General features: G+C 37.4%; 19 non-coding genes across 19 annotated transcripts; all 19 read left to right on the top strand.

Annotated features, from left to right (window-relative positions):
- The first annotated feature begins 19 nt into the window (after positions 1-19).
- On the top strand, positions 20-138 carry LOC134850068 (5S ribosomal RNA). The gene has a single exon (XR_010164045.1). It is a non-coding gene; the product is annotated as a 5S ribosomal RNA (ribosomal RNA).
- A 1,159-nt stretch (positions 139-1,297) lies between these two features.
- On the top strand, positions 1,298-1,416 carry LOC134850067 (5S ribosomal RNA). The gene has a single exon (XR_010164044.1). It is a non-coding gene; the product is annotated as a 5S ribosomal RNA (ribosomal RNA).
- A 1,159-nt stretch (positions 1,417-2,575) lies between these two features.
- Positions 2,576-2,694, top strand: LOC134850066 (5S ribosomal RNA). The gene has a single exon (XR_010164043.1). It is a non-coding gene; the product is annotated as a 5S ribosomal RNA (ribosomal RNA).
- Positions 2,695-3,853: 1,159 nt separating this feature from the next.
- On the top strand, positions 3,854-3,972 carry LOC134850065 (5S ribosomal RNA). Its single transcript, XR_010164042.1, has one exon. It is a non-coding gene; the product is annotated as a 5S ribosomal RNA (ribosomal RNA).
- A 1,159-nt stretch (positions 3,973-5,131) lies between these two features.
- Positions 5,132-5,250, top strand: LOC134850064 (5S ribosomal RNA). Its single transcript, XR_010164041.1, has one exon. It is a non-coding gene; the product is annotated as a 5S ribosomal RNA (ribosomal RNA).
- A 1,159-nt stretch (positions 5,251-6,409) lies between these two features.
- On the top strand, positions 6,410-6,528 carry LOC134850062 (5S ribosomal RNA). Its single transcript, XR_010164039.1, has one exon. It is a non-coding gene; the product is annotated as a 5S ribosomal RNA (ribosomal RNA).
- Positions 6,529-7,687: 1,159 nt separating this feature from the next.
- Positions 7,688-7,806, top strand: LOC134850061 (5S ribosomal RNA). Its single transcript, XR_010164038.1, has one exon. It is a non-coding gene; the product is annotated as a 5S ribosomal RNA (ribosomal RNA).
- Positions 7,807-8,965: 1,159 nt separating this feature from the next.
- LOC134850060 (5S ribosomal RNA) lies at positions 8,966-9,084 on the top strand. The gene has a single exon (XR_010164037.1). It is a non-coding gene; the product is annotated as a 5S ribosomal RNA (ribosomal RNA).
- A 1,159-nt stretch (positions 9,085-10,243) lies between these two features.
- LOC134848998 (5S ribosomal RNA) lies at positions 10,244-10,362 on the top strand. The gene has a single exon (XR_010163044.1). It is a non-coding gene; the product is annotated as a 5S ribosomal RNA (ribosomal RNA).
- A 1,159-nt stretch (positions 10,363-11,521) lies between these two features.
- LOC134850059 (5S ribosomal RNA) lies at positions 11,522-11,640 on the top strand. Its single transcript, XR_010164036.1, has one exon. It is a non-coding gene; the product is annotated as a 5S ribosomal RNA (ribosomal RNA).
- Positions 11,641-12,799: 1,159 nt separating this feature from the next.
- LOC134850058 (5S ribosomal RNA) lies at positions 12,800-12,918 on the top strand. The gene has a single exon (XR_010164035.1). It is a non-coding gene; the product is annotated as a 5S ribosomal RNA (ribosomal RNA).
- Positions 12,919-14,077: 1,159 nt separating this feature from the next.
- Positions 14,078-14,196, top strand: LOC134850056 (5S ribosomal RNA). The gene has a single exon (XR_010164033.1). It is a non-coding gene; the product is annotated as a 5S ribosomal RNA (ribosomal RNA).
- Positions 14,197-15,290: 1,094 nt separating this feature from the next.
- On the top strand, positions 15,291-15,409 carry LOC134850055 (5S ribosomal RNA). Its single transcript, XR_010164032.1, has one exon. It is a non-coding gene; the product is annotated as a 5S ribosomal RNA (ribosomal RNA).
- Positions 15,410-16,503: 1,094 nt separating this feature from the next.
- Positions 16,504-16,622, top strand: LOC134850054 (5S ribosomal RNA). Its single transcript, XR_010164031.1, has one exon. It is a non-coding gene; the product is annotated as a 5S ribosomal RNA (ribosomal RNA).
- Positions 16,623-17,781: 1,159 nt separating this feature from the next.
- LOC134850053 (5S ribosomal RNA) lies at positions 17,782-17,900 on the top strand. Its single transcript, XR_010164030.1, has one exon. It is a non-coding gene; the product is annotated as a 5S ribosomal RNA (ribosomal RNA).
- A 1,159-nt stretch (positions 17,901-19,059) lies between these two features.
- Positions 19,060-19,178, top strand: LOC134850052 (5S ribosomal RNA). Its single transcript, XR_010164029.1, has one exon. It is a non-coding gene; the product is annotated as a 5S ribosomal RNA (ribosomal RNA).
- A 1,159-nt stretch (positions 19,179-20,337) lies between these two features.
- LOC134850050 (5S ribosomal RNA) lies at positions 20,338-20,456 on the top strand. Its single transcript, XR_010164027.1, has one exon. It is a non-coding gene; the product is annotated as a 5S ribosomal RNA (ribosomal RNA).
- A 1,159-nt stretch (positions 20,457-21,615) lies between these two features.
- On the top strand, positions 21,616-21,734 carry LOC134850049 (5S ribosomal RNA). The gene has a single exon (XR_010164026.1). It is a non-coding gene; the product is annotated as a 5S ribosomal RNA (ribosomal RNA).
- Positions 21,735-22,893: 1,159 nt separating this feature from the next.
- Positions 22,894-23,012, top strand: LOC134850048 (5S ribosomal RNA). The gene has a single exon (XR_010164025.1). It is a non-coding gene; the product is annotated as a 5S ribosomal RNA (ribosomal RNA).
- The last annotated feature ends 750 nt before the right edge of the window (positions 23,013-23,762 follow it).

Below are 23,762 nucleotides of genomic sequence, written 5' to 3'. Positions count from 1 at the left end.
AAAGCGGAGTAACTCAAATGCCTACGACCATACCATGTTGAATGCACCGGTTCTCGTCCGATCACCGAAGTTAAGCAACATTGGGCCTGGTTAGTACTTGGATGGGAGACCGCCTGGGAACACCAGGTGTTGTAGGCTTTTATTTAAAGCAAAAGTATCTCTTTTACTTTTATACGCTAAGAGTTATTGCTGTTTAAAGTTCGGTGATGTCAAAAAGTTAAGCCTAATCGAGCGTGGTGCAAAAATTTTCAATGGGTCAAATTTTGGTCAAAACAACAGAAAACCGAAAAATTTCTTTTGCAGTATCAATTTTGTGTACAATCAGCTGCTGATAGGCCAAAAATATTGGAGATAACTTTTGGGGTCTTTGAGTTATAGCCTTTTGAATTTCGGTGATGTCAAAAAGTTAAGCCCAATCGAGCCTGGTGAATTGCGCGAACGGCCATAACTTGCCCAAAAATTTTAAAATTTTCAAATTTTATTATTTGGATCATAAGATCATGGTCAAATCTTGGGGGACTGAGAAAATGAACCAATTTCGTCGGTCCAACACAAAGTTATAAGCTTTTGAAATCTCGGTGATGCCAAAAAGTTAAGCCTAATCGAGCGTGGTGCAAAAAATGAAATTTTCAAAATTTTTGGTTTTTTTCGTTGAAACATCATTTTTTTCATCTTGTTTCATAAATTATAGCTCAGGACGATTCCAACGAGCCCAAAACGACGTTTGTAGCTTAAGTGTACGTGGAGTAATCATCAGTTGAAAATTTGGGGGGACCCGAATTTCGGCCATTTTGGACGAAAATTGGCCTAAAAGCTAACTTTTACGTTAGTGCAATTTTTTTTCTTGCATTTTTTAAGAGAATTGGGCTGCCCTCCGCTGTCGCAGAGTGCATTCAAAGAAAACTTATCAAATAGATTTGAATACTTACCTATTTAATAAGTTTATCACAACAATTAGGCTAAAAGCAACTGACAGTATCCTGGCTGGTATCCATTCATATGCCACTTACAGTGAATGTGCGGCTATCATGCCATAAATGGTCATTCAAGGCACCTTGTACACGCTCCATAGGTTTTGACCAGCCGATTTGGCCATTTAACACATTGGGCCAAAAAAATTCCAAACAATGTCAATTTTCAAAATTTTGTTTGAAATGCATAAATTATAACGTGAGCGTGCAAAATTTTACATGGTATAAGAGCATATTTTTACTCTCGCGCGAGGGCGAGTGTTTTAAAACTAATGTACATAGACATATGCTAGTAAGGATATAAGTGAAAGCGGAGTAACTCAAATGCCTACGACCATACCATGTTGAATGCACCGGTTCTCGTCCGATCACCGAAGTTAAGCAACATTGGGCCTGGTTAGTACTTGGATGGGAGACCGCCTGGGAACACCAGGTGTTGTAGGCTTTTATTTAAAGCAAAAGTATCTCTTTTACTTTTATACGCTAAGAGTTATTGCTGTTTAAAGTTCGGTGATGTCAAAAAGTTAAGCCTAATCGAGCGTGGTGCAAAAATTTTCAATGGGTCAAATTTTGGTCAAAACAACAGAAAACCGAAAAATTTCTTTTGCAGTATCAATTTTGTGTACAATCAGCTGCTGATAGGCCAAAAATATTGGAGATAACTTTTGGGGTCTTTGAGTTATAGCCTTTTGAATTTCGGTGATGTCAAAAAGTTAAGCCCAATCGAGCCTGGTGAATTGCGCGAACGGCCATAACTTGCCCAAAAATTTTAAAATTTTCAAATTTTATTATTTGGATCATAAGATCATGGTCAAATCTTGGGGGACTGAGAAAATGAACCAATTTCGTCGGTCCAACACAAAGTTATAAGCTTTTGAAATCTCGGTGATGCCAAAAAGTTAAGCCTAATCGAGCGTGGTGCAAAAAATGAAATTTTCAAAATTTTTGGTTTTTTTCGTTGAAACATCATTTTTTTCATCTTGTTTCATAAATTATAGCTCAGGACGATTCCAACGAGCCCAAAACGACGTTTGTAGCTTAAGTGTACGTGGAGTAATCATCAGTTGAAAATTTGGGGGGACCCGAATTTCGGCCATTTTGGACGAAAATTGGCCTAAAAGCTAACTTTTAAGTTAGTGCAATTTTTTTTCTTGCATTTTTTAAGAGAATTGGGCTGCCCTCCGCTGTCGCAGAGTGCATTCAAAGAAAACTTATCAAATAGATTTGAATACTTACCTATTTAATAAGTTTATCACAACAATTAGGCTAAAAGCAACTGACAGTATCCTGGCTGGTATCCATTCATATGCCACTTACAGTGAATGTGCGGCTATCATGCCATAAATGGTCATTCAAGGCACCTTGTACACGCTCCATAGGTTTTGACCAGCCGATTTGGCCATTTAACACATTGGGCCAAAAAAATTCCAAACAATGTCAATTTTCAAAATTTTGTTTGAAATGCATAAATTATAACGTGAGCGTGCAAAATTTTACATGGTATAAGAGCATATTTTTACTCTCGCGCGAGGGCGAGTGTTTTAAAACTAATGTACATAGACATATGCTAGTAAGGATATAAGTGAAAGCGGAGTAACTCAAATGCCTACGACCATACCATGTTGAATGCACCGGTTCTCGTCCGATCACCGAAGTTAAGCAACATTGGGCCTGGTTAGTACTTGGATGGGAGACCGCCTGGGAACACCAGGTGTTGTAGGCTTTTATTTAAAGCAAAAGTATCTCTTTTACTTTTATACGCTAAGAGTTATTGCTGTTTAAAGTTCGGTGATGTCAAAAAGTTAAGCCTAATCGAGCGTGGTGCAAAAATTTTCAATGGGTCAAATTTTGGTCAAAACAACAGAAAACCGAAAAATTTCTTTTGCAGTATCAATTTTGTGTACAATCAGCTGCTGATAGGCCAAAAATATTGGAGATAACTTTTGGGGTCTTTGAGTTATAGCCTTTTGAATTTCGGTGATGTCAAAAAGTTAAGCCCAATCGAGCCTGGTGAATTGCGCGAACGGCCATAACTTGCCCAAAAATTTTAAAATTTTCAAATTTTATTATTTGGATCATAAGATCATGGTCAAATCTTGGGGGACTGAGAAAATGAACCAATTTCGTCGGTCCAACACAAAGTTATAAGCTTTTGAAATCTCGGTGATGCCAAAAAGTTAAGCCTAATCGAGCGTGGTGCAAAAAATGAAATTTTCAAAATTTTTGGTTTTTTTCGTTGAAACATCATTTTTTTCATCTTGTTTCATAAATTATAGCTCAGGACGATTCCAACGAGCCCAAAACGACGTTTGTAGCTTAAGTGTACGTGGAGTAATCATCAGTTGAAAATTTGGGGGGACCCGAATTTCGGCCATTTTGGACGAAAATTGGCCTAAAAGCTAACTTTTAAGTTAGTGCAATTTTTTTTCTTGCATTTTTTAAGAGAATTGGGCTGCCCTCCGCTGTCGCAGAGTGCATTCAAAGAAAACTTATCAAATAGATTTGAATACTTACCTATTTAATAAGTTTATCACAACAATTAGGCTAAAAGCAACTGACAGTATCCTGGCTGGTATCCATTCATATGCCACTTACAGTGAATGTGCGGCTATCATGCCATAAATGGTCATTCAAGGCACCTTGTACACGCTCCATAGGTTTTGACCAGCCGATTTGGCCATTTAACACATTGGGTCAAAAAAATTCCAAACAATGTCAATTTTCAAAATTTTGTTTGAAATGCATAAATTATAACGTGAGCGTGCAAAATTTTACATGGTATAAGAGCATATTTTTACTCTCGCGCGAGGGCGAGTGTTTTAAAACTAATGTACATAGACATATGCTAGTAAGGATATAAGTGAAAGCGGAGTAACTCAAATGCCTACGACCATACCATGTTGAATGCACCGGTTCTCGTCCGATCACCGAAGTTAAGCAACATTGGGCCTGGTTAGTACTTGGATGGGAGACCGCCTGGGAACACCAGGTGTTGTAGGCTTTTATTTAAAGCAAAAGTATCTCTTTTACTTTTATACGCTAAGAGTTATTGCTGTTTAAAGTTCGGTGATGTCAAAAAGTTAAGCCTAATCGAGCGTGGTGCAAAAATTTTCAATGGGTCAAATTTTGGTCAAAACAACAGAAAACCGAAAAATTTCTTTTGCAGTATCAATTTTGTGTACAATCAGCTGCTGATAGGCCAAAAATATTGGAGATAACTTTTGGGGTCTTTGAGTTATAGCCTTTTGAATTTCGGTGATGTCAAAAAGTTAAGCCCAATCGAGCCTGGTGAATTGCGCGAACGGCCATAACTTGCCCAAAAATTTTAAAATTTTCAAATTTTATTATTTGGATCATAAGATCATGGTCAAATCTTGGGGGACTGAGAAAATGAACCAATTTCGTCGGTCCAACACAAAGTTATAAGCTTTTGAAATCTCGGTGATGCCAAAAAGTTAAGCCTAATCGAGCGTGGTGCAAAAAATGAAATTTTCAAAATTTTTGGTTTTTTTCGTTGAAACATCATTTTTTTCATCTTGTTTCATAAATTATAGCTCAGGACGATTCCAACGAGCCCAAAACGACGTTTGTAGCTTAAGTGTACGTGGAGTAATCATCAGTTGAAAATTTGGGGGGACCCGAATTTCGGCCATTTTGGACGAAAATTGGCCTAAAAGCTAACTTTTAAGTTAGTGCAATTTTTTTTCTTGCATTTTTTAAGAGAATTGGGCTGCCCTCCGCTGTCGCAGAGTGCATTCAAAGAAAACTTATCAAATAGATTTGAATACTTACCTATTTAATAAGTTTATCACAACAATTAGGCTAAAAGCAACTGACAGTATCCTGGCTGGTATCCATTCATATGCCACTTACAGTGAATGTGCGGCTATCATGCCATAAATGGTCATTCAAGGCACCTTGTACACGCTCCATAGGTTTTGACCAGCCGATTTGGCCATTTAACACATTGGGTCAAAAAAATTCCAAACAATGTCAATTTTCAAAATTTTGTTTGAAATGCATAAATTATAACGTGAGCGTGCAAAATTTTACATGGTATAAGAGCATATTTTTACTCTCGCGCGAGGGCGAGTGTTTTAAAACTAATGTACATAGACATATGCTAGTAAGGATATAAGTGAAAGCGGAGTAACTCAAATGCCTACGACCATACCATGTTGAATGCACCGGTTCTCGTCCGATCACCGAAGTTAAGCAACATTGGGCCTGGTTAGTACTTGGATGGGAGACCGCCTGGGAACACCAGGTGTTGTAGGCTTTTATTTAAAGCAAAAGTATCTCTTTTACTTTTATACGCTAAGAGTTATTGCTGTTTAAAGTTCGGTGATGTCAAAAAGTTAAGCCTAATCGAGCGTGGTGCAAAAATTTTCAATGGGTCAAATTTTGGTCAAAACAACAGAAAACCGAAAAATTTCTTTTGCAGTATCAATTTTGTGTACAATCAGCTGCTGATAGGCCAAAAATATTGGAGATAACTTTTGGGGTCTTTGAGTTATAGCCTTTTGAATTTCGGTGATGTCAAAAAGTTAAGCCCAATCGAGCCTGGTGAATTGCGCGAACGGCCATAACTTGCCCAAAAATTTTAAAATTTTCAAATTTTATTATTTGGATCATAAGATCATGGTCAAATCTTGGGGGACTGAGAAAATGAACCAATTTCGTCGGTCCAACACAAAGTTATAAGCTTTTGAAATCTCGGTGATGCCAAAAAGTTAAGCCTAATCGAGCGTGGTGCAAAAAATGAAATTTTCAAAATTTTTGGTTTTTTTCGTTGAAACATCATTTTTTTCATCTTGTTTCATAAATTATAGCTCAGGACGATTCCAACGAGCCCAAAACGACGTTTGTAGCTTAAGTGTACGTGGAGTAATCATCAGTTGAAAATTTGGGGGGACCCGAATTTCGGCCATTTTGGACGAAAATTGGCCTAAAAGCTAACTTTTAAGTTAGTGCAATTTTTTTTCTTGCATTTTTTAAGAGAATTGGGCTGCCCTCCGCTGTCGCAGAGTGCATTCAAAGAAAACTTATCAAATAGATTTGAATACTTACCTATTTAATAAGTTTATCACAACAATTAGGCTAAAAGCAACTGACAGTATCCTGGCTGGTATCCATTCATATGCCACTTACAGTGAATGTGCGGCTATCATGCCATAAATGGTCATTCAAGGCACCTTGTACACGCTCCATAGGTTTTGACCAGCCGATTTGGCCATTTAACACATTGGGTCAAAAAAATTCCAAACAATGTCAATTTTCAAAATTTTGTTTGAAATGCATAAATTATAACGTGAGCGTGCAAAATTTTACATGGTATAAGAGCATATTTTTACTCTCGCGCGAGGGCGAGTGTTTTAAAACTAATGTACATAGACATATGCTAGTAAGGATATAAGTGAAAGCGGAGTAACTCAAATGCCTACGACCATACCATGTTGAATGCACCGGTTCTCGTCCGATCACCGAAGTTAAGCAACATTGGGCCTGGTTAGTACTTGGATGGGAGACCGCCTGGGAACACCAGGTGTTGTAGGCTTTTATTTAAAGCAAAAGTATCTCTTTTACTTTTATACGCTAAGAGTTATTGCTGTTTAAAGTTCGGTGATGTCAAAAAGTTAAGCCTAATCGAGCGTGGTGCAAAAATTTTCAATGGGTCAAATTTTGGTCAAAACAACAGAAAACCGAAAAATTTCTTTTGCAGTATCAATTTTGTGTACAATCAGCTGCTGATAGGCCAAAAATATTGGAGATAACTTTTGGGGTCTTTGAGTTATAGCCTTTTGAATTTCGGTGATGTCAAAAAGTTAAGCCCAATCGAGCCTGGTGAATTGCGCGAACGGCCATAACTTGCCCAAAAATTTTAAAATTTTCAAATTTTATTATTTGGATCATAAGATCATGGTCAAATCTTGGGGGACTGAGAAAATGAACCAATTTCGTCGGTCCAACACAAAGTTATAAGCTTTTGAAATCTCGGTGATGCCAAAAAGTTAAGCCTAATCGAGCGTGGTGCAAAAAATGAAATTTTCAAAATTTTTGGTTTTTTTCGTTGAAACATCATTTTTTTCATCTTGTTTCATAAATTATAGCTCAGGACGATTCCAACGAGCCCAAAACGACGTTTGTAGCTTAAGTGTACGTGGAGTAATCATCAGTTGAAAATTTGGGGGGACCCGAATTTCGGCCATTTTGGACGAAAATTGGCCTAAAAGCTAACTTTTAAGTTAGTGCAATTTTTTTTCTTGCATTTTTTAAGAGAATTGGGCTGCCCTCCGCTGTCGCAGAGTGCATTCAAAGAAAACTTATCAAATAGATTTGAATACTTACCTATTTAATAAGTTTATCACAACAATTAGGCTAAAAGCAACTGACAGTATCCTGGCTGGTATCCATTCATATGCCACTTACAGTGAATGTGCGGCTATCATGCCATAAATGGTCATTCAAGGCACCTTGTACACGCTCCATAGGTTTTGACCAGCCGATTTGGCCATTTAACACATTGGGCCAAAAAAATTCCAAACAATGTCAATTTTCAAAATTTTGTTTGAAATGCATAAATTATAACGTGAGCGTGCAAAATTTTACATGGTATAAGAGCATATTTTTACTCTCGCGCGAGGGCGAGTGTTTTAAAACTAATGTACATAGACATATGCTAGTAAGGATATAAGTGAAAGCGGAGTAACTCAAATGCCTACGACCATACCATGTTGAATGCACCGGTTCTCGTCCGATCACCGAAGTTAAGCAACATTGGGCCTGGTTAGTACTTGGATGGGAGACCGCCTGGGAACACCAGGTGTTGTAGGCTTTTATTTAAAGCAAAAGTATCTCTTTTACTTTTATACGCTAAGAGTTATTGCTGTTTAAAGTTCGGTGATGTCAAAAAGTTAAGCCTAATCGAGCGTGGTGCAAAAATTTTCAATGGGTCAAATTTTGGTCAAAACAACAGAAAACCGAAAAATTTCTTTTGCAGTATCAATTTTGTGTACAATCAGCTGCTGATAGGCCAAAAATATTGGAGATAACTTTTGGGGTCTTTGAGTTATAGCCTTTTGAATTTCGGTGATGTCAAAAAGTTAAGCCCAATCGAGCCTGGTGAATTGCGCGAACGGCCATAACTTGCCCAAAAATTTTAAAATTTTCAAATTTTATTATTTGGATCATAAGATCATGGTCAAATCTTGGGGGACTGAGAAAATGAACCAATTTCGTCGGTCCAACACAAAGTTATAAGCTTTTGAAATCTCGGTGATGCCAAAAAGTTAAGCCTAATCGAGCGTGGTGCAAAAAATGAAATTTTCAAAATTTTTGGTTTTTTTCGTTGAAACATCATTTTTTTCATCTTGTTTCATAAATTATAGCTCAGGACGATTCCAACGAGCCCAAAACGACGTTTGTAGCTTAAGTGTACGTGGAGTAATCATCAGTTGAAAATTTGGGGGGACCCGAATTTCGGCCATTTTGGACGAAAATTGGCCTAAAAGCTAACTTTTAAGTTAGTGCAATTTTTTTTCTTGCATTTTTTAAGAGAATTGGGCTGCCCTCCGCTGTCGCAGAGTGCATTCAAAGAAAACTTATCAAATAGATTTGAATACTTACCTATTTAATAAGTTTATCACAACAATTAGGCTAAAAGCAACTGACAGTATCCTGGCTGGTATCCATTCATATGCCACTTACAGTGAATGTGCGGCTATCATGCCATAAATGGTCATTCAAGGCACCTTGTACACGCTCCATAGGTTTTGACCAGCCGATTTGGCCATTTAACACATTGGGCCAAAAAAATTCCAAACAATGTCAATTTTCAAAATTTTGTTTGAAATGCATAAATTATAACGTGAGCGTGCAAAATTTTACATGGTATAAGAGCATATTTTTACTCTCGCGCGAGGGCGAGTGTTTTAAAACTAATGTACATAGACATATGCTAGTAAGGATATAAGTGAAAGCGGAGTAACTCAAATGCCTACGACCATACCATGTTGAATGCACCGGTTCTCGTCCGATCACCGAAGTTAAGCAACATTGGGCCTGGTTAGTACTTGGATGGGAGACCGCCTGGGAACACCAGGTGTTGTAGGCTTTTATTTAAAGCAAAAGTATCTCTTTTACTTTTATACGCTAAGAGTTATTGCTGTTTAAAGTTCGGTGATGTCAAAAAGTTAAGCCTAATCGAGCGTGGTGCAAAAATTTTCAATGGGTCAAATTTTGGTCAAAACAACAGAAAACCGAAAAATTTCTTTTGCAGTATCAATTTTGTGTACAATCAGCTGCTGATAGGCCAAAAATATTGGAGATAACTTTTGGGGTCTTTGAGTTATAGCCTTTTGAATTTCGGTGATGTCAAAAAGTTAAGCCCAATCGAGCCTGGTGAATTGCGCGAACGGCCATAACTTGCCCAAAAATTTTAAAATTTTCAAATTTTATTATTTGGATCATAAGATCATGGTCAAATCTTGGGGGACTGAGAAAATGAACCAATTTCGTCGGTCCAACACAAAGTTATAAGCTTTTGAAATCTCGGTGATGCCAAAAAGTTAAGCCTAATCGAGCGTGGTGCAAAAAATGAAATTTTCAAAATTTTTGGTTTTTTTCGTTGAAACATCATTTTTTTCATCTTGTTTCATAAATTATAGCTCAGGACGATTCCAACGAGCCCAAAACGACGTTTGTAGCTTAAGTGTACGTGGAGTAATCATCAGTTGAAAATTTGGGGGGACCCGAATTTCGGCCATTTTGGACGAAAATTGGCCTAAAAGCTAACTTTTAAGTTAGTGCAATTTTTTTTCTTGCATTTTTTAAGAGAATTGGGCTGCCCTCCGCTGTCGCAGAGTGCATTCAAAGAAAACTTATCAAATAGATTTGAATACTTACCTATTTAATAAGTTTATCACAACAATTAGGCTAAAAGCAACTGACAGTATCCTGGCTGGTATCCATTCATATGCCACTTACAGTGAATGTGCGGCTATCATGCCATAAATGGTCATTCAAGGCACCTTGTACACGCTCCATAGGTTTTGACCAGCCGATTTGGCCATTTAACACATTGGGCCAAAAAAATTCCAAACAATGTCAATTTTCAAAATTTTGTTTGAAATGCATAAATTATAACGTGAGCGTGCAAAATTTTACATGGTATAAGAGCATATTTTTACTCTCGCGCGAGGGCGAGTGTTTTAAAACTAATGTACATAGACATATGCTAGTAAGGATATAAGTGAAAGCGGAGTAACTCAAATGCCTACGACCATACCATGTTGAATGCACCGGTTCTCGTCCGATCACCGAAGATAAGCAACATTGGGCCTGGTTAGTACTTGGATGGGAGACCGCCTGGGAACACCAGGTGTTGTAGGCTTTTATTTAAAGCAAAAGTATCTCTTTTACTTTTATACGCTAAGAGTTATTGCTGTTTAAAGTTCGGTGATGTCAAAAAGTTAAGCCTAATCGAGCGTGGTGCAAAAATTTTCAATGGGTCAAATTTTGGTCAAAACAACAGAAAACCGAAAAATTTCTTTTGCAGTATCAATTTTGTGTACAATCAGCTGCTGATAGGCCAAAAATATTGGAGATAACTTTTGGGGTCTTTGAGTTATAGCCTTTTGAATTTCGGTGATGTCAAAAAGTTAAGCCCAATCGAGCCTGGTGAATTGCGCGAACGGCCATAACTTGCCCAAAAATTTTAAAATTTTCAAATTTTATTATTTGGATCATAAGATCATGGTCAAATCTTGGGGGACTGAGAAAATGAACCAATTTCGTCGGTCCAACACAAAGTTATAAGCTTTTGAAATCTCGGTGATGCCAAAAAGTTAAGCCTAATCGAGCGTGGTGCAAAAAATGAAATTTTCAAAATTTTTGGTTTTTTTCGTTGAAACATCATTTTTTTCATCTTGTTTCATAAATTATAGCTCAGGACGATTCCAACGAGCCCAAAACGACGTTTGTAGCTTAAGTGTACGTGGAGTAATCATCAGTTGAAAATTTGGGGGGACCCGAATTTCGGCCATTTTGGACGAAAATTGGCCTAAAAGCTAACTTTTAAGTTAGTGCAATTTTTTTTCTTGCATTTTTTAAGAGAATTGGGCTGCCCTCCGCTGTCGCAGAGTGCATTCAAAGAAAACTTATCAAATAGATTTGAATACTTACCTATTTAATAAGTTTATCACAACAATTAGGCTAAAAGCAACTGACAGTATCCTGGCTGGTATCCATTCATATGCCACTTACAGTGAATGTGCGGCTATCATGCCATAAATGGTCATTCAAGGCACCTTGTACACGCTCCATAGGTTTTGACCAGCCGATTTGGCCATTTAACACATTGGGCCAAAAAAATTCCAAACAATGTCAATTTTCAAAATTTTGTTTGAAATGCATAAATTATAACGTGAGCGTGCAAAATTTTACATGGTATAAGAGCATATTTTTACTCTCGCGCGAGGGCGAGTGTTTTAAAACTAATGTACATAGACATATGCTAGTAAGGATATAAGTGAAAGCGGAGTAACTCAAATGCCTACGACCATACCATGTTGAATGCACCGGTTCTCGTCCGATCACCGAAGTTAAGCAACATTGGGCCTGGTTAGTACTTGGATGGGAGACCGCCTGGGAACACCAGGTGTTGTAGGCTTTTATTTAAAGCAAAAGTATCTCTTTTACTTTTATACGCTAAGAGTTATTGCTGTTTAAAGTTCGGTGATGTCAAAAAGTTAAGCCTAATCGAGCGTGGTGCAAAAATTTTCAATGGGTCAAATTTTGGTCAAAACAACAGAAAACCGAAAAATTTCTTTTGCAGTATCAATTTTGTGTACAATCAGCTGCTGATAGGCCAAAAATATTGGAGATAACTTTTGGGGTCTTTGAGTTATAGCCTTTTGAATTTCGGTGATGTCAAAAAGTTAAGCCCAATCGAGCCTGGTGAATTGCGCGAACGGCCATAACTTGCCCAAAAATTTTAAAATTTTCAAATTTTATTATTTGGATCATAAGATCATGGTCAAATCTTGGGGGACTGAGAAAATGAACCAATTTCGTCGGTCCAACACAAAGTTATAAGCTTTTGAAATCTCGGTGATGCCAAAAAGTTAAGCCTAATCGAGCGTGGTGCAAAAAATGAAATTTTCAAAATTTTTGGTTTTTTTCGTTGAAACATCATTTTTTTCATCTTGTTTCATAAATTATAGCTCAGGACGATTCCAACGAGCCCAAAACGACGTTTGTAGCTTAAGTGTACGTGGAGTAATCATCAGTTGAAAATTTGGGGGGACCCGAATTTCGGCCATTTTGGACGAAAATTGGCCTAAAAGCTAACTTTTAAGTTAGTGCAATTTTTTTTCTTGCATTTTTTAAGAGAATTGGGCTGCCCTCCGCTGTCGCAGAGTGCATTCAAAGAAAACTTATCAAATAGATTTGAATACTTACCTATTTAATAAGTTTATCACAACAATTAGGCTAAAAGCAACTGACAGTATCCTGGCTGGTATCCATTCATATGCCACTTACAGTGAATGTGCGGCTATCATGCCATAAATGGTCATTCAAGGCACCTTGTACACGCTCCATAGGTTTTGACCAGCCGATTTGGCCATTTAACACATTGGGCCAAAAAAATTCCAAACAATGTCAATTTTCAAAATTTTGTTTGAAATGCATAAATTATAACGTGAGCGTGCAAAATTTTACATGGTATAAGAGCATATTTTTACTCTCGCGCGAGGGCGAGTGTTTTAAAACTAATGTACATAGACATATGCTAGTAAGGATATAAGTGAAAGCGGAGTAACTCAAATGCCTACGACCATACCATGTTGAATGCACCGGTTCTCGTCCGATCACCGAAGTTAAGCAACATTGGGCCTGGTTAGTACTTGGATGGGAGACCGCCTGGGAACACCAGGTGTTGTAGGCTTTTATTTAAAGCAAAAGTATCTCTTTTACTTTTATACGCTAAGAGTTATTGCTGTTTAAAGTTCGGTGATGTCAAAAAGTTAAGCCTAATCGAGCGTGGTGCAAAAATTTTCAATGGGTCAAATTTTGGTCAAAACAACAGAAAACCGAAAAATTTCTTTTGCAGTATCAATTTTGTGTACAATCAGCTGCTGATAGGCCAAAAATATTGGAGATAACTTTTGGGGTCTTTGAGTTATAGCCTTTTGAATTTCGGTGATGTCAAAAAGTTAAGCCCAATCGAGCCTGGTGAATTGCGCGAACGGCCATAACTTGCCCAAAAATTTTAAAATTTTCAAATTTTATTATTTGGATCATAAGATCATGGTCAAATCTTGGGGGACTGAGAAAATGAACCAATTTCGTCGGTCCAACACAAAGTTATAAGCTTTTGAAATCTCGGTGATGCCAAAAAGTTAAGCCTAATCGAGCGTGGTGCAAAAAATGAAATTTTCAAAATTTTTGGTTTTTTTCGTTGAAACATCATTTTTTTCATCTTGTTTCATAAATTATAGCTCAGGACGATTCCAACGAGCCCAAAACGACGTTTGTAGCTTAAGTGTACGTGGAGTAATCATCAGTTGAAAATTTGGGGGGACCCGAATTTCGGCCATTTTGGACGAAAATTGGCCTAAAAGCTAACTTTTAAGTTAGTGCAATTTTTTTTCTTGCATTTTTTAAGAGAATTGGGCTGCCCTCCGCTGTCGCAGAGTGCATTCAAAGAAAACTTATCAAATAGATTTGAATACTTACCTATTTAATAAGTTTATCACAACAATTAGGCTAAAAGCAACTGACAGTATCCTGGCTGGTATCCATTCATATGCCACTTACAGTGAATGTGCGGCTATCATGCCATAAATGGTCATTCAAGGCACCTTGTACACGCTCCATAGGTTTTGACCAGCCGATTTGGCCATTTAACACATTGGGCCAAAAAAATTCCAAACAATGTCAATTTTCAAAATTTTGTTTGAAATGCATAAATTATAACGTGAGCGTGCAAAATTTTACATGGTATAAGAGCATATTTTTACTCTCGCGCGAGGGCGAGTGTTTTAAAACTAATGTACATAGACATATGCTAGTAAGGATATAAGTGAAAGCGGAGTAACTCAAATGCCTACGACCATACCATGTTGAATGCACCGGTTCTCGTCCGATCACCGAAGTTAAGCAACATTGGGCCTGGTTAGTACTTGGATGGGAGACCGCCTGGGAACACCAGGTGTTGTAGGCTTTTATTTAAAGCAAAAGTATCTCTTTTACTTTTATACGCTAAGAGTTATTGCTGTTTAAAGTTCGGTGATGTCAAAAAGTTAAGCCTAATCGAGCGTGGTGCAAAAATTTTCAATGGGTCAAATTTTGGTCAAAACAACAGAAAACCGAAAAATTTCTTTTGCAGTATCAATTTTGTGTACAATCAGCTGCTGATAGGCCAAAAATATTGGAGATAACTTTTGGGGTCTTTGAGTTATAGCCTTTTGAATTTCGGTGATGTCAAAAAGTTAAGCCCAATCGAGCCTGGTGAATTGCGCGAACGGCCATAACTTGCCCAAAAATTTTAAAATTTTCAAATTTTATTATTTGGATCATAAGATCATGGTCAAATCTTGGGGGACTGAGAAAATGAACCAATTTCGTCGGTCCAACACAAAGTTATAAGCTTTTGAAATCTCGGTGATGCCAAAAAGTTAAGCCTAATCGAGCGTGGTGCAAAAAATGAAATTTTCAAAATTTTTGGTTTTTTTCGTTGAAACATCATTTTTTTCATCTTGTTTCATAAATTATAGCTCAGGACGATTCCAACGAGCCCAAAACGACGTTTGTAGCTTAAGTGTACGTGGAGTAATCATCAGTTGAAAATTTGGGGGGACCCGAATTTCGGCCATTTTGGACGAAAATTGGCCTAAAAGCTAACTTTTAACATTCAAAGAAAACTTATCAAATAGATTTGAATACTTACCTATTTAATAAGTTTATCACAACAATTAGGCTAAAAGCAACTGACAGTATCCTGGCTGGTATCCATTCATATGCCACTTACAGTGAATGTGCGGCTATCATGCCATAAATGGTCATTCAAGGCACCTTGTACACGCTCCATAGGTTTTGACCAGCCGATTTGGCCATTTAACACATTGGGCCAAAAAAATTCCAAACAATGTCAATTTTCAAAATTTTGTTTGAAATGCATAAATTATAACGTGAGCGTGCAAAATTTTACATGGTATAAGAGCATATTTTTACTCTCGCGCGAGGGCGAGTGTTTTAAAACTAATGTACATAGACATATGCTAGTAAGGATATAAGTGAAAGCGGAGTAACTCAAATGCCTACGACCATACCATGTTGAATGCACCGGTTCTCGTCCGATCACCGAAGTTAAGCAACATTGGGCCTGGTTAGTACTTGGATGGGAGACCGCCTGGGAACACCAGGTGTTGTAGGCTTTTATTTAAAGCAAAAGTATCTCTTTTACTTTTATACGCTAAGAGTTATTGCTGTTTAAAGTTCGGTGATGTCAAAAAGTTAAGCCTAATCGAGCGTGGTGCAAAAATTTTCAATGGGTCAAATTTTGGTCAAAACAACAGAAAACCGAAAAATTTCTTTTGCAGTATCAATTTTGTGTACAATCAGCTGCTGATAGGCCAAAAATATTGGAGATAACTTTTGGGGTCTTTGAGTTATAGCCTTTTGAATTTCGGTGATGTCAAAAAGTTAAGCCCAATCGAGCCTGGTGAATTGCGCGAACGGCCATAACTTGCCCAAAAATTTTAAAATTTTCAAATTTTATTATTTGGATCATAAGATCATGGTCAAATCTTGGGGGACTGAGAAAATGAACCAATTTCGTCGGTCCAACACAAAGTTATAAGCTTTTGAAATCTCGGTGATGCCAAAAAGTTAAGCCTAATCGAGCGTGGTGCAAAAAATGAAATTTTCAAAATTTTTGGTTTTTTTCGTTGAAACATCATTTTTTTCATCTTGTTTCATAAATTATAGCTCAGGACGATTCCAACGAGCCCAAAACGACGTTTGTAGCTTAAGTGTACGTGGAGTAATCATCAGTTGAAAATTTGGGGGGACCCGAATTTCGGCCATTTTGGACGAAAATTGGCCTAAAAGCTAACTTTTAACATTCAAAGAAAACTTATCAAATAGATTTGAATACTTACCTATTTAATAAGTTTATCACAACAATTAGGCTAAAAGCAACTGACAGTATCCTGGCTGGTATCCATTCATATGCCACTTACAGTGAATGTGCGGCTATCATGCCATAAATGGTCATTCAAGGCACCTTGTACACGCTCCATAGGTTTTGACCAGCCGATTTGGCCATTTAACACATTGGGCCAAAAAAATTCCAAACAATGTCAATTTTCAAAATTTTGTTTGAAATGCATAAATTATAACGTGAGCGTGCAAAATTTTACATGGTATAAGAGCATATTTTTACTCTCGCGCGAGGGCGAGTGTTTTAAAACTAATGTACATAGACATATGCTAGTAAGGATATAAGTGAAAGCGGAGTAACTCAAATGCCTACGACCATACCATGTTGAATGCACCGGTTCTCGTCCGATCACCGAAGTTAAGCAACATTGGGCCTGGTTAGTACTTGGATGGGAGACCGCCTGGGAACACCAGGTGTTGTAGGCTTTTATTTAAAGCAAAAGTATCTCTTTTACTTTTATACGCTAAGAGTTATTGCTGTTTAAAGTTCGGTGATGTCAAAAAGTTAAGCCTAATCGAGCGTGGTGCAAAAATTTTCAATGGGTCAAATTTTGGTCAAAACAACAGAAAACCGAAAAATTTCTTTTGCAGTATCAATTTTGTGTACAATCAGCTGCTGATAGGCCAAAAATATTGGAGATAACTTTTGGGGTCTTTGAGTTATAGCCTTTTGAATTTCGGTGATGTCAAAAAGTTAAGCCCAATCGAGCCTGGTGAATTGCGCGAACGGCCATAACTTGCCCAAAAATTTTAAAATTTTCAAATTTTATTATTTGGATCATAAGATCATGGTCAAATCTTGGGGGACTGAGAAAATGAACCAATTTCGTCGGTCCAACACAAAGTTATAAGCTTTTGAAATCTCGGTGATGCCAAAAAGTTAAGCCTAATCGAGCGTGGTGCAAAAAATGAAATTTTCAAAATTTTTGGTTTTTTTCGTTGAAACATCATTTTTTTCATCTTGTTTCATAAATTATAGCTCAGGACGATTCCAACGAGCCCAAAACGACGTTTGTAGCTTAAGTGTACGTGGAGTAATCATCAGTTGAAAATTTGGGGGGACCCGAATTTCGGCCATTTTGGACGAAAATTGGCCTAAAAGCTAACTTTTAAGTTAGTGCAATTTTTTTTCTTGCATTTTTTAAGAGAATTGGGCTGCCCTCCGCTGTCGCAGAGTGCATTCAAAGAAAACTTATCAAATAGATTTGAATACTTACCTATTTAATAAGTTTATCACAACAATTAGGCTAAAAGCAACTGACAGTATCCTGGCTGGTATCCATTCATATGCCACTTACAGTGAATGTGCGGCTATCATGCCATAAATGGTCATTCAAGGCACCTTGTACACGCTCCATAGGTTTTGACCAGCCGATTTGGCCATTTAACACATTGGGCCAAAAAAATTCCAAACAATGTCAATTTTCAAAATTTTGTTTGAAATGCATAAATTATAACGTGAGCGTGCAAAATTTTACATGGTATAAGAGCATATTTTTACTCTCGCGCGAGGGCGAGTGTTTTAAAACTAATGTACATAGACATATGCTAGTAAGGATATAAGTGAAAGCGGAGTAACTCAAATGCCTACGACCATACCATGTTGAATGCACCGGTTCTCGTCCGATCACCGAAGTTAAGCAACATTGGGCCTGGTTAGTACTTGGATGGGAGACCGCCTGGGAACACCAGGTGTTGTAGGCTTTTATTTAAAGCAAAAGTATCTCTTTTACTTTTATACGCTAAGAGTTATTGCTGTTTAAAGTTCGGTGATGTCAAAAAGTTAAGCCTAATCGAGCGTGGTGCAAAAATTTTCAATGGGTCAAATTTTGGTCAAAACAACAGAAAACCGAAAAATTTCTTTTGCAGTATCAATTTTGTGTACAATCAGCTGCTGATAGGCCAAAAATATTGGAGATAACTTTTGGGGTCTTTGAGTTATAGCCTTTTGAATTTCGGTGATGTCAAAAAGTTAAGCCCAATCGAGCCTGGTGAATTGCGCGAACGGCCATAACTTGCCCAAAAATTTTAAAATTTTCAAATTTTATTATTTGGATCATAAGATCATGGTCAAATCTTGGGGGACTGAGAAAATGAACCAATTTCGTCGGTCCAACACAAAGTTATAAGCTTTTGAAATCTCGGTGATGCCAAAAAGTTAAGCCTAATCGAGCGTGGTGCAAAAAATGAAATTTTCAAAATTTTTGGTTTTTTTCGTTGAAACATCATTTTTTTCATCTTGTTTCATAAATTATAGCTCAGGACGATTCCAACGAGCCCAAAACGACGTTTGTAGCTTAAGTGTACGTGGAGTAATCATCAGTTGAAAATTTGGGGGGACCCGAATTTCGGCCATTTTGGACGAAAATTGGCCTAAAAGCTAACTTTTAAGTTAGTGCAATTTTTTTTCTTGCATTTTTTAAGAGAATTGGGCTGCCCTCCGCTGTCGCAGAGTGCATTCAAAGAAAACTTATCAAATAGATTTGAATACTTACCTATTTAATAAGTTTATCACAACAATTAGGCTAAAAGCAACTGACAGTATCCTGGCTGGTATCCATTCATATGCCACTTACAGTGAATGTGCGGCTATCATGCCATAAATGGTCATTCAAGGCACCTTGTACACGCTCCATAGGTTTTGACCAGCCGATTTGGCCATTTAACACATTGGGTCAAAAAAATTCCAAACAATGTCAATTTTCAAAATTTTGTTTGAAATGCATAAATTATAACGTGAGCGTGCAAAATTTTACATGGTATAAGAGCATATTTTTACTCTCGCGCGAGGGCGAGTGTTTTAAAACTAATGTACATAGACATATGCTAGTAAGGATATAAGTGAAAGCGGAGTAACTCAAATGCCTACGACCATACCATGTTGAATGCACCGGTTCTCGTCCGATCACCGAAGTTAAGCAACATTGGGCCTGGTTAGTACTTGGATGGGAGACCGCCTGGGAACACCAGGTGTTGTAGGCTTTTATTTAAAGCAAAAGTATCTCTTTTACTTTTATACGCTAAGAGTTATTGCTGTTTAAAGTTCGGTGATGTCAAAAAGTTAAGCCTAATCGAGCGTGGTGCAAAAATTTTCAATGGGTCAAATTTTGGTCAAAACAACAGAAAACCGAAAAATTTCTTTTGCAGTATCAATTTTGTGTACAATCAGCTGCTGATAGGCCAAAAATATTGGAGATAACTTTTGGGGTCTTTGAGTTATAGCCTTTTGAATTTCGGTGATGTCAAAAAGTTAAGCCCAATCGAGCCTGGTGAATTGCGCGAACGGCCATAACTTGCCCAAAAATTTTAAAATTTTCAAATTTTATTATTTGGATCATAAGATCATGGTCAAATCTTGGGGGACTGAGAAAATGAACCAATTTCGTCGGTCCAACACAAAGTTATAAGCTTTTGAAATCTCGGTGATGCCAAAAAGTTAAGCCTAATCGAGCGTGGTGCAAAAAATGAAATTTTCAAAATTTTTGGTTTTTTTCGTTGAAACATCATTTTTTTCATCTTGTTTCATAAATTATAGCTCAGGACGATTCCAACGAGCCCAAAACGACGTTTGTAGCTTAAGTGTACGTGGAGTAATCATCAGTTGAAAATTTGGGGGGACCCGAATTTCGGCCATTTTGGACGAAAATTGGCCTAAAAGCTAACTTTTAAGTTAGTGCAATTTTTTTTCTTGCATTTTTTAAGAGAATTGGGCTGCCCTCCGCTGTCGCAGAGTGCATTCAAAGAAAACTTATCAAATAGATTTGAATACTTACCTATTTAATAAGTTTATCACAACAATTAGGCTAAAAGCAACTGACAGTATCCTGGCTGGTATCCATTCATATGCCACTTACAGTGAATGTGCGGCTATCATGCCATAAATGGTCATTCAAGGCACCTTGTACACGCTCCATAGGTTTTGACCAGCCGATTTGGCCATTTAACACATTGGGTCAAAAAAATTCCAAACAATGTCAATTTTCAAAATTTTGTTTGAAATGCATAAATTATAACGTGAGCGTGCAAAATTTTACATGGTATAAGAGCATATTTTTACTCTCGCGCGAGGGCGAGTGTTTTAAAACTAATGTACATAGACATATGCTAGTAAGGATATAAGTGAAAGCGGAGTAACTCAAATGCCTACGACCATACCATGTTGAATGCACCGGTTCTCGTCCGATCACCGAAGTTAAGCAACATTGGGCCTGGTTAGTACTTGGATGGGAGACCGCCTGGGAACACCAGGTGTTGTAGGCTTTTATTTAAAGCAAAAGTATCTCTTTTACTTTTATACGCTAAGAGTTATTGCTGTTTAAAGTTCGGTGATGTCAAAAAGTTAAGCCTAATCGAGCGTGGTGCAAAAATTTTCAATGGGTCAAATTTTGGTCAAAACAACAGAAAACCGAAAAATTTCTTTTGCAGTATCAATTTTGTGTACAATCAGCTGCTGATAGGCCAAAAATATTGGAGATAACTTTTGGGGTCTTTGAGTTATAGCCTTTTGAATTTCGGTGATGTCAAAAAGTTAAGCCCAATCGAGCCTGGTGAATTGCGCGAACGGCCATAACTTGCCCAAAAATTTTAAAATTTTCAAATTTTATTATTTGGATCATAAGATCATGGTCAAATCTTGGGGGACTGAGAAAATGAACCAATTTCGTCGGTCCAACACAAAGTTATAAGCTTTTGAAATCTCGGTGATGCCAAAAAGTTAAGCCTAATCGAGCGTGGTGCAAAAAATGAAATTTTCAAAATTTTTGGTTTTTTTCGTTGAAACATCATTTTTTTCATCTTGTTTCATAAATTATAGCTCAGGACGATTCCAACGAGCCCAAAACGACGTTTGTAGCTTAAGTGTACGTGGAGTAATCATCAGTTGAAAATTTGGGGGGACCCGAATTTCGGCCATTTTGGACGAAAATTGGCCTAAAAGCTAACTTTTAAGTTAGTGCAATTTTTTTTCTTGCATTTTTTAAGAGAATTGGGCTGCCCTCCGCTGTCGCAGAGTGCATTCAAAGAAAACTTATCAAATAGATTTGAATACTTACCTATTTAATAAGTTTATCACAACAATTAGGCTAAAAGCAACTGACAGTATCCTGGCTGGTATCCATTCATATGCCACTTACAGTGAATGTGCGGCTATCATGCCATAAATGGTCATTCAAGGCACCTTGTACACGCTCCATAGGTTTTGACCAGCCGATTTGGCCATTTAACACATTGGGCCAAAAAAATTCCAAACAATGTCAATTTTCAAAATTTTGTTTGAAATGCATAAATTATAACGTGAGCGTGCAAAATTTTACATGGTATAAGAGCATATTTTTACTCTCGCGCGAGGGCGAGTGTTTTAAAACTAATGTACATAGACATATGCTAGTAAGGATATAAGTGAAAGCGGAGTAACTCAAATGCCTACGACCATACCATGTTGAATGCACCGGTTCTCGTCCGATCACCGAAGTTAAGCAACATTGGGCCTGGTTAGTACTTGGATGGGAGACCGCCTGGGAACACCAGGTGTTGTAGGCTTTTATTTAAAGCAAAAGTATCTCTTTTACTTTTATACGCTAAGAGTTATTGCTGTTTAAAGTTCGGTGATGTCAAAAAGTTAAGCCTAATCGAGCGTGGTGCAAAAATTTTCAATGGGTCAAATTTTGGTCAAAACAACAGAAAACCGAAAAATTTCTTTTGCAGTATCAATTTTGTGTACAATCAGCTGCTGATAGGCCAAAAATATTGGAGATAACTTTTGGGGTCTTTGAGTTATAGCCTTTTGAATTTCGGTGATGTCAAAAAGTTAAGCCCAATCGAGCCTGGTGAATTGCGCGAACGGCCATAACTTGCCCAAAAATTTTAAAATTTTCAAATTTTATTATTTGGATCATAAGATCATGGTCAAATCTTGGGGGACTGAGAAAATGAACCAATTTCGTCGGTCCAACACAAAGTTATAAGCTTTTGAAATCTCGGTGATGCCAAAAAGTTAAGCCTAATCGAGCGTGGTGCAAAAAATGAAATTTTCAAAATTTTTGGTTTTTTTCGTTGAAACATCATTTTTTTCATCTTGTTTCATAAATTATAGCTCAGGACGATTCCAACGAGCCCAAAACGACGTTTGTAGCTTAAGTGTACGTGGAGTAATCATCAGTTGAAAATTTGGGGGGACCCGAATTTCGGCCATTTTGGACGAAAATTGGCCTAAAAGCTAACTTTTACGTTAGTGCAATTTTTTTTCTTGCATTTTTTAAGAGAATTGGGCTGCCCTCCGCTGTCGCAGAGTGCATTCAAAGAAAACTTATCAAATAGATTTGAATACTTACCTATTTAATAAGTTTATCACAACAATTAGGCTAAAAGCAACTGACAGTATCCTGGCTGGTATCCATTCATATGCCACTTACAGTGAATGTGCGGCTATCATGCCATAAATGGTCATTCAAGGCACCTTGTACACGCTCCATAGGTTTTGACCAGCCGATTTGGCCATTTAACACATTGGGCCAAAAAAATTCCAAACAATGTCAATTTTCAAAATTTTGTTTGAAATGCATAAATTATAACGTGAGCGTGCAAAATTTTACATGGTATAAGAGCATATTTTTACTCTCGCGCGAGGGCGAGTGTTTTAAAACTAATGTACATAGACATATGCTAGTAAGGATATAAGTGAAAGCGGAGTAACTCAAATGCCTACGACCATACCATGTTGAATGCACCGGTTCTCGTCCGATCACCGAAGTTAAGCAACATTGGGCCTGGTTAGTACTTGGATGGGAGACCGCCTGGGAACACCAGGTGTTGTAGGCTTTTATTTAAAGCAAAAGTATCTCTTTTACTTTTATACGCTAAGAGTTATTGCTGTTTAAAGTTCGGTGATGTCAAAAAGTTAAGCCTAATCGAGCGTGGTGCAAAAATTTTCAATGGGTCAAATTTTGGTCAAAACAACAGAAAACCGAAAAATTTCTTTTGCAGTATCAATTTTGTGTACAATCAGCTGCTGATAGGCCAAAAATATTGGAGATAACTTTTGGGGTCTTTGAGTTATAGCCTTTTGAATTTCGGTGATGTCAAAAAGTTAAGCCCAATCGAGCCTGGTGAATTGCGCGAACGGCCATAACTTGCCCAAAAATTTTAAAATTTTCAAATTTTATTATTTGGATCATAAGATCATGGTCAAATCTTGGGGGACTGAGAAAATGAACCAATTTCGTCGGTCCAACACAAAGTTATAAGCTTTTGAAATCTCGGTGATGCCAAAAAGTTAAGCCTAATCGAGCGTGGTGCAAAAAATGAAATTTTCAAAATTTTTGGTTTTTTTCGTTGAAACATCATTTTTTTCATCTTGTTTCATAAATTATAGCTCAGGACGATTCCAACGAGCCCAAAACGACGTTTGTAGCTTAAGTGTACGTGGAGTAATCATCAGTTGAAAATTTGGGGGGACCCGAATTTCGGCCATTTTGGACGAAAATTGGCCTAAAAGCTAACTTTTAAGTTAGTGCAATTTTTTTTCTTGCATTTTTTAAGAGAATTGGGCTGCCCTCCGCTGTCGCAGAG

Source organism: Symsagittifera roscoffensis, chromosome 6, assembly GCF_963678635.1.
Source record: "Symsagittifera roscoffensis chromosome 6, txSymRosc1.1, whole genome shotgun sequence".
Lineage (NCBI taxonomy): Eukaryota > Metazoa > Xenacoelomorpha > Acoela > Convolutidae > Symsagittifera > Symsagittifera roscoffensis.
Note: the sequence above shows the minus strand (reverse complement) of the source record. Positions and strands in the feature narration are given on the sequence as shown.